Source organism: Kogia breviceps, chromosome 4, assembly GCF_026419965.1.
Source record: "Kogia breviceps isolate mKogBre1 chromosome 4, mKogBre1 haplotype 1, whole genome shotgun sequence".
In the NCBI taxonomy this organism is placed as follows: Eukaryota; Metazoa; Chordata; class Mammalia; order Artiodactyla; family Physeteridae; genus Kogia; species Kogia breviceps.
Genome location: NC_081313.1, coordinates 37,598,922 through 37,607,598, shown reverse-complemented (window position 1 = coordinate 37,607,598; position 8,677 = coordinate 37,598,922). Strand labels below are relative to the sequence as shown.

The 8,677-nt window shown below is 34.6% G+C and overlaps 1 non-coding gene across 1 annotated transcript; it reads left to right on the top strand.

Annotated features, from left to right (window-relative positions):
• The first annotated feature begins 2,008 nt into the window (after window positions 1-2,008).
• Window positions 2,009-2,115, top strand: LOC131756432 (U6 spliceosomal RNA). Its single transcript, XR_009335616.1, has one exon. It is a non-coding gene; the product is annotated as a U6 spliceosomal RNA (small nuclear RNA).
• The last annotated feature ends 6,562 nt before the right edge of the window (window positions 2,116-8,677 follow it).

Here is an 8,677-nt window from a genome sequence, read left to right as displayed (position 1 = left end):
TTGACCAGAAAACAACACCTCTTTTCCATTTCACTTAGACATCTATTGAATTTCTAATTAATCAGAAATTTTATGGAACAGACTGAAGTTTATGTAAGTGTGATTTTAAAAGTCTTATCCCTTTCCTAACACTAAGGAAAGGAGAAATCTCTCTTACTAAGGAGAGCTCTGAATCTGTTCAGTTCCTATACTATTTTGGGGCAGAAGTAGCATTATAGATGAGAGGTGAATAGAGAAGCACCTAGAGAGCTGAATTTACTTGCTTTGGAAAGGACATTGATCTGCAGGTGGAAGAGAAGAGGCTAGATTTGTAGCCCAATTGCATTCCTCTCATATCCTCTTGGATCCCTTTATCATTTTTGTGCTCCTGGACTCCCAAAGTGCTTTCAGGCCAGCCCCTAGGGCTCTGTGGGGGATTGACCTCAGGCTGATGGAAACTATTTTGCTTGTGAACCTGGAGGACAGAAGTGTCTGGGAAGTGACATCCTCCCCGCTTAACCCTTAAGCAGTGATGTTGCAGCCTGTAAATACTCCAGCATTCTTGCCCCAGACTGACACTGCCTGCAGAGTTGTCTGTGGGATTGAGCCAAAGTGCCTCTCCCTGAAACTTTTACTGAGATTTCTCCCTTCCTTGGACACCTTCCCTTCCCAGAATGTTTTCCACACTCCCATGTTGAGGATCTTTTCTAAAAAAAATCACTTTCATGTGAATCTCTCTCTTGGAGTCTCTTTCTGAGGAATCTGACCTAGTGAGGAAGGAGAAATTACAGAGACAAATTTCACAGTGGATTGGACTAGGGAATGGAGGAGTTTGGAATGAGGGAAGAGAGACTAGAGAAGGTGAAGGTGGTTTTGGGAGTGAAAGATCTCCATTTGTAGAGGGAAAAATTTGAGGACTTCTTTTTGTAGTTTATGAATGGAATCTGCTGTGTTAGGTTGCGTTTCCTGGAAGCAGACTTTGAGACAGACTATTGCATGTAGTTAGGGGAGTGCTCTTGGGAGATACACCGTGTTGCTTTTGCTTTTCCTGAACTGATATTTCTTCTGAGTGTGCAGTATTATAATGAAAGGAACCACTGTGTAATCTAGCTTTTTGTGGTTTAATAAAAGATCCTCTCTTTGTATATATTACGACTGATAAACAGAAGCGAGTTTCAAATAAATATTTTTTCCCAATCAGCAGAAGCTGAAAAAAATATGCCACAAAAAGAGACACTGGAAAAAAAAAATCTTTTGTGCACACATACATATTAACAACAGTGTTGAACTATATCTAAATATTGCCTATAAATCTTGAGTAATAGAAAATAATAGATTAATACTGAGGAAGAGATGTGCCTTAATCAAGGTATAAACTTAAGAAAAATGTGTATGCAACTTATTCAGGCTCATTCTGGTAGTTCAGGCCTGTGGAATATCTGTGCATTTAGAAAAGTGCAGAGAAAACTGTTACATTGCAGTGTGATGCCCAGCCACAGTTGATTGGTCTAAGTTAAACACTTGTCTTAAACTGAGTCACACACAGTAACCTGTCTTTTAGCCACATTTGATTGGTCCATGGTTAAGCCTCCAGTCCAAATTTGATTACTGTGACTTTTCTGAAAAATATTTGGACTTGGGATTTGTAGTGTAAGATGTCTTAATGTGTTGCTGATGAAAAATGAACAGTTTGAGCTGCTGTGGCTTTGTTTTCTACCTGGAGGACAGTGGAGAGGAATCCTCATGAGAGAGATAACAGTGTGAGACACACATGAAGAAGGGATCAGAGGAGACAGAGATAGAACCTTTACACGGCTGTGCTCCCTGATTCCATTTATTCCCAAGGCCAAGATGTCAACCTGCTTTTGAAATGGCTTGGGTGTTGAACTCATTTTTGGATTTCCCCAGCTTATTCTTTAGAGAGGGGAAGTGGCTTTACTTACAGCCCTTGTGAATTTGGGAACAATATATATCTGAAGTGACCTTAATAAGTGCTAGATTTAAATCAATATAAGAAAAATGGTTTTATATGCTCACTTCTGCAGCATATATATTAAAACTGGAATGATAAAGAGAAGATTAGCATGGCCCCTGCCCAAGGATGACATGCAAATTCATGAAATGTTTCATATTTTTAAAAAAGAAAAGAAAAATGGTTTTAAAAAGTCAGTGAAGAAATTTAACATAGATTTAATAAGTATCCAGGGGAGATGATCTCATAACTGCAGTCAAATGCCATTTTTATGAATTTTTAAAAAAGACCACATACAAAGCAATGCAATTGCTATCTACTTACAAATGCAAAAGAAGATAAGCATGAAGTATCAGTGTGAATCAGGTGATCTAGTGAGTTTTCTGTATATAAAATCAGTATTCAAAAGTCAATTGTATTGTAACAAACAGTTAAAAAATGAAATGTAATGAAAATCAGATATCATTTAAAATGTATAAAATAATTAGGTGAACACAAGAAAATTATAAAATTTTACCAAACATTAAAAACACCTAAATAGAACTACCATGTTCATGTATTAAATGTATAAATACCAAAAATATGAAAATTTATTCTCTACAGTTCTAAGATTCAATGCCATTCCAATGAAAATAGTTTGTTTTGTTTTTGGCAAGATGGTGATACAGAAAGAGCATAAGGAAGAGTTGCATACAATTATTTCATGAAATTGAAAGTGGGCAAATATTTCAAAATTCATTTTTATCATATAGGAAGTTAAATATGTATATGTAAATATATTAAATTAGATATTTACCAGTTTCATCTATACCCTAAATATTTACATGTTAAAGTTGAACAAAAATTTGTTTTTGGAAAATAGGGAATCACTTTATATTTGTAACTGGTTTATATTTGGGCATATACTGGAGAAATAAGTTTTTGTTTTTTTAAGGAGCAGTGTAGTTCAAATTTACTTTTTCTGGCTAGGTATTTTTTGGGTTGAAATTCTCTGATTAATAATTTAGCTAGAATTTGTGTTTTGTTTCCTCCTTCTGAGTTCATTTTCTCTGTCCTTCCCAGACCTCTGTGTTTTCTCTCTGCTAAGCCCTCCTCCCCAGATCCACTCCATATGAGGATTAGTTAGTGCCTGGCTTTTCGGTAGTGGGGAGAGTCTCTCCTATGAGGCTGTCACAGACCTTCTCCTTTTGCCAACTCCTTTTGCGTATCATCCAGTTTCAGCTTCTTTCCTAATATTTCACCACTCCTCTTCCCTTTTCTCCTTAAAGGTCTTTCTTCCTCTGTTATTTTATTTTTACCTTTGGGTTACATAATGAATCTTATTCTCTGCCCTTTGGATCTAAAACTGGATATCAAAATCTTATGTGAGTTATACCAGGCTGGGGAACTTGGCTTCCCTCCCTGCTTTCTGAGTCTGCCTTACTGGAGGAAGAGGTTTTCTCTTAAGCAAATCAGTAATTTATAAACATTCCAACAAAAGACTCATTCAATCCTGAGTCACCTCATTTCTCTCAAAATTTTATTTAGGAATTGTTACTACTTAAGTGTGCTTAAGTAACATGTTTGTATGCTTTTGTAGATTTATTTTATTATTTTTTCTACTTTCTGTAATTCATTCCTAGTGTTAATTCTGGTGCTATCCTCCCATTATACTGTAAACTTCTTAAGAGAAAGGGCAATTTCTTTTCTTAATTTTGTCTATTTACTGAAAGCCAAAACAGAGTATGCAGAGTATTTCAAACACTAACTAAAGTTAAATGCTTTGAGAAAGTAAATACCATTAATTTCAAATTATTCCTTTCAGTGGAGAAGAAATTTCATCTCAGTGGAGAAGCAATAAATCCCAAAAAATGCAGAGTACATACATATAGATTTTTCTTTGAGCTCTTAGACTAGAATTTCATGATATATTTAATAGTAACAATAATGATAATAATAGATATACTTAGTTACTCTAATTTTCTAGGTATTTAAATACATCATGTTTTTCTCACAATAATTTTTATTAAGAAATATTCATTCGTATAAGAGAAAACTGAAGCACAGAAGAGCTGAGTAAGTTGATCAAAGCCATCCAACTAGTAAGGGGTGAAGTTGTGAACTAAATCTTGGCATATTTGATGTCAAAGCAATTTTATCTCTTAAGTAAGTAAAAAAGTTTGTAAAAATTTGCTTCAGCATAATTTGGGAAATTGTTCACCTTCTCTATTCTATTTCTCTGCTTAGAAATCTTTCGTAAGGTTTCTGTATAGGTCAGCATTGTATTTACCTTGAGTAAATACCAGTCGAAACCAATTCTTCTTAAACATGTAAAGCTCAAGTGTAGTTTTTAGCATGTAATAGATGCTTACTAAAGGATATCTTATTTTTATTAATCCTAGGGGAATAGGATTTTAAATGTTCCTAATTAGGGTATAGATGTTGAGATGTAGGCGATTAATATGATTAAATATAATGAATTTCTAAGTTAAAAATATTGTGATCAATTATGTTATGACAAATTTTATTTGCACATTTCTACCCATTTTAGGAAAAAAATCTTGCAGATTTTGTTTTTAAATGTACTGTCATGAGCTTTTTTGCAAACTATACAAGTCTGAAGTCCTCTATCAAATCCAGATTTTCCCTTCATCTATATTTTTTGACATGGTTTCTATAAAGATAATTCCGCTTATTTTTCTTGATTTATTTCTCAAAAATATTGCTGTTATTTTTTATCTTTTTAAAATTTTTTTTATTTTTTCTTATCTTAATCTTGTTTTATTAGTCAGTCTTCTTTCTTATGTTGTCTTTGTATTTATTTTCTTTTTTCCTTGACTTCACTATATATTTTTAAAGAAAACATTTAAACATTAATGAAAATACTTATAAATTATACTATACTAAATCTAGAATTATATTTATCAAAAGGCACCATGAGGGGATGAATGAAAATAAGCAAAAACCTGGGAGAAGATATTTGCAATAGACAAAATTGACAAGAATTATTAACAATTTGTCTGAAGCCATTTTAAATTTTAAAAAGTGAGATTGATCATTGTTATATACCTGATAACTACTTGGTAATAAACTAAAATGTGTTGTAGTAACTGTAGAAGATATATTTTAAAATTAAATGAGATACACATATGTTGAAACATAAAGTGGTAACCAATGAATCCAATATCATCAAAAATAGGGGTTTAAATCTAATAAATAAAGATGGACAAAATTGCCTTGGAATATTTAAGTCATGAGATATGGGCAGTAGGATTGCTCATTGCTATTGGTTTGGTCATTGTTTCCTCTGGCATACCATTAATGTCAGAAAGCCTGATGATAATTTAATCTGCTTTCCATTGTAAGTCACCTTGCAGGACATTTGGTCCTATCCAAAATGTTCATGAGCATATTTGGTCCATGCCAAATGGTTATGGATAGGACCTAATAACAAGGACTTTTTTTTTTTTTTTTTTTTTTTTTGTGGTACACGGGCCCCTCACCGCTGTGGTCACTCCCGCTGCGAAGCGCAGGCTCCGGACCCGCGGGCTCAGCAGCCACGGCTCACAAGCCCAGCAGCTCCGTGGCACGTGGGATCTTTCCAGACCGGGGCACGACCCCGCATCCCCTGCACCGGCAGGCGAACTCTCAACCACTGCACCACCAGGGAAGCCCTCAAGGACCTTTTAACATGGACCAAATATCTCCAGGGATGTTTTGGACAGGACCAAATATCAAGGACCTTTTGGTGTGGACCAAATGTCTAATGGACATTTTGGACAGGAACAAATGGTCCTGCAAATATCAAGGACCTTTTGGCATGCACCAAAAATATCTTATGGACCAAACATCTTATGGATGTTTTGGAGAGGCCCAAATGTATGCTAACCATAAGTTGTTGTTGTTTTTTTTTTTTTTTTTTTTTTTTTGCGGTACACGGGGCCTCTCACTGTTGTGGCCTCTCCCGTTGTGGAACACAGGCTCCAGACGCGCAGGCTTAGCGGCCATGGCTCACGGGCCCAGCCGCTCCACGGCACGTGGGATCTTCCCAGACCGGGGCACGAACCCGTGTCCCCTGCTTCATCAGGCAGACTCTCAACCACTGCACCACCAGGGAAGGAAGCCCAACCATAAGTCTTTATAAGTCACTACCCTATGCCTTGGTGTTGGTTTTTCTGGGGATCATGATCTCAGAAACATAATATGCTATTTTCATATGTAGTTAATTTTTTAAAATTTTATGATCTGGAGCTACATACTGAAGAGCACAACATTTATCTGAGAAGAGGCTCAATTATCACCAAAGATGGGTTTCTTTTTCAGGGGTTCCTATTATCTGTACGTTAGATATTCTTTGTCTACTTGATGTTTCATTTTTTTCTTGAGTCATTTTCTTTGCTTTTAAAATTGTTCATTTTTTAATCTTTTATTTTTATTAAGGCATAATCTGTTATTTTATATTCTTGTGTTCCTTCTAATTTTGTATTTTTCTGAAATTATTATTTTTTCTTTTATCCCTTTTACTTTCCTGAGTTCTGTGATCTATTTTTTGAGCATTTCTGCTGTCGGAATGGGCCAAATCTCTCCCAGCGTCAGCTGTTGTTCTCTCATTATCTGACCTTACATGGTTTCTAGTGAACATCTGTTGACTATTTCCAGATTTTTTCTGTTCTCAGATTTTTAGATGACCTATTTCTTCCCTCTGCTTGATCCCACACAGACACTGAAATCATGCAGTTCTTATGACTGTTGGTGTCACTCAAACTTCTCTTTGTATTTTTATATTTATTTTGAATTAATATTCAAATTTCATTAGAAATGTTATCCATGGGTTCTTGGCTATCTCATTGTTATACCTATTTTTGTGTTGGGATTAGGAGAGATTCAGGGACTATGACATGATTATCATTATCTCCTCAGAATCTCCTTGGTTTACTTTTGAACTACAATTCAATTACTATTTATTTGTATTTTCCCTACTTTATAGACTTTGAGTGATTTATCATATATTTATTGACCTTTTTTTTCAATGCCCCTGTACTGATTTCTTTAGCACAATTTGGGTGACACTTCTAGACAATATTCTGGTAGAAGAATTACAACTTTGTTTTAATCATGTCTTCCTTAAAGAAATTTGCTCTTTTTCCATAGTCAGGGAAATGAATGTCTTGCTAATCCATAGTTCATAAAATATGCTAATAAACTCTAAATATGCCCTTTTGAAGGTAAACCCTAGGCAAATATTGATAAACCCTGTTTTGTTTTTAATTTCATAAGATACAAGTATAGGATTTCAAAAGAGTACAAATATGCTTTTAAAATAAGAATCTTGGAATATGGGAAAAATTAGAAATGTATCAATTATAAAAGAAATCTGGGAGAATCAGCATAAGATAAATATATATTGTAATTTAAGATATATACATTTATTATTTTATTTTATTTTATTTTATTGGCCGTGCCACACAGCATGTGGGATCTTAGTTCCCCAACCAGGGATCGAACCTGTGCCCCCTGCAGTGAAAGTGTGGAGTCTTAACTACTGGACCGCCAGGGAAATCCCGAAGATATATACCTTTTATTAATTCTAATTATCCAATTTCATGGATTCACCAAACCCTTCATAGAGGAAATTATATACTAATATCCATACTTTAATATGTCTATTCACTGTAAGATGATAATTTGTCTCAAAATTTTCCTTTTAGGAAATCTTTAGCAGTAGTAAAGTGCTTAACTACAGAAACTTAATTAAATTCAGATGATTTCCAGAGCATGTTATATAGGAACACTTTTGTGGAAAAGACATAGATACAGTTTGGGGGATGGTTTTTGTTATAATTCTATCACTATTATTCTATTTCTTATAAGCTATAATTATATCATTATTAATTCAACAATATTTATTTAAGTAGATCCCACAATATCAAGCACTGTATAATGTTGAGTGGATCAACAATGATAAAAATGTAAAATATCTCCATGCTGAAGGTGTCTACATTCAATAAACAAATAATGAAGTAAATATAGTATTCAGGCTGTCATAAGTGCTATAAAGGAAGTGAACAGGATTATGTGAGAAAGAGTACCTGAGTTAGTTGGGGAAAGCATCCCTGAAAGAGAGACAAATTAACTGAGAGTTTTGAGGATGAAAATTAGCCACTCTTTCAATGAGCTGGGAAAAGAATACCAATTGGACATGATGGCAAGTGCATCTGGCCAGAAAAAGCTTTATGCATTCAAAGAACAGAAGAATGATAAGTATGACTAGAACTTAGGGAAAGAAGCCCAGTCAGTTGTAGTTTGAGAGGCAGGAGCTGGATCATGCACAGTGTTGAAGGCATGGTAAGAAGTTATAATTCTGAGAGCAATAGGAAAGCATTAGAGAGGTAGATTGAATAGTGGTTAAGAACATGGCTTAAATCCCAACTTTTCCAAGTATGAATTCTGTAACTTTGGGCTAGTTACTTCATGCCCTTGTTTTGGTTTCTTCTTTAAAACATGCTTAGTAATACTATTTTCTGCCCTTATGTTTGTTAAGAAGACTGAACAAAATAATCATATAAAATACATTGATGTCTGCCTGCATGAAATAAGACATCAATCAGTGGTAGCTTTTACCATTGTCAGAGGGCTGCAAGTAAGAAATTGATATTCAAAATAAAGATTCTCTGGTTGCTGTATTGAGAATAGATAAATGAATATAGAGCTAGTGTAGGGGCAGAGCAACCTGTTAAGTATGTACTG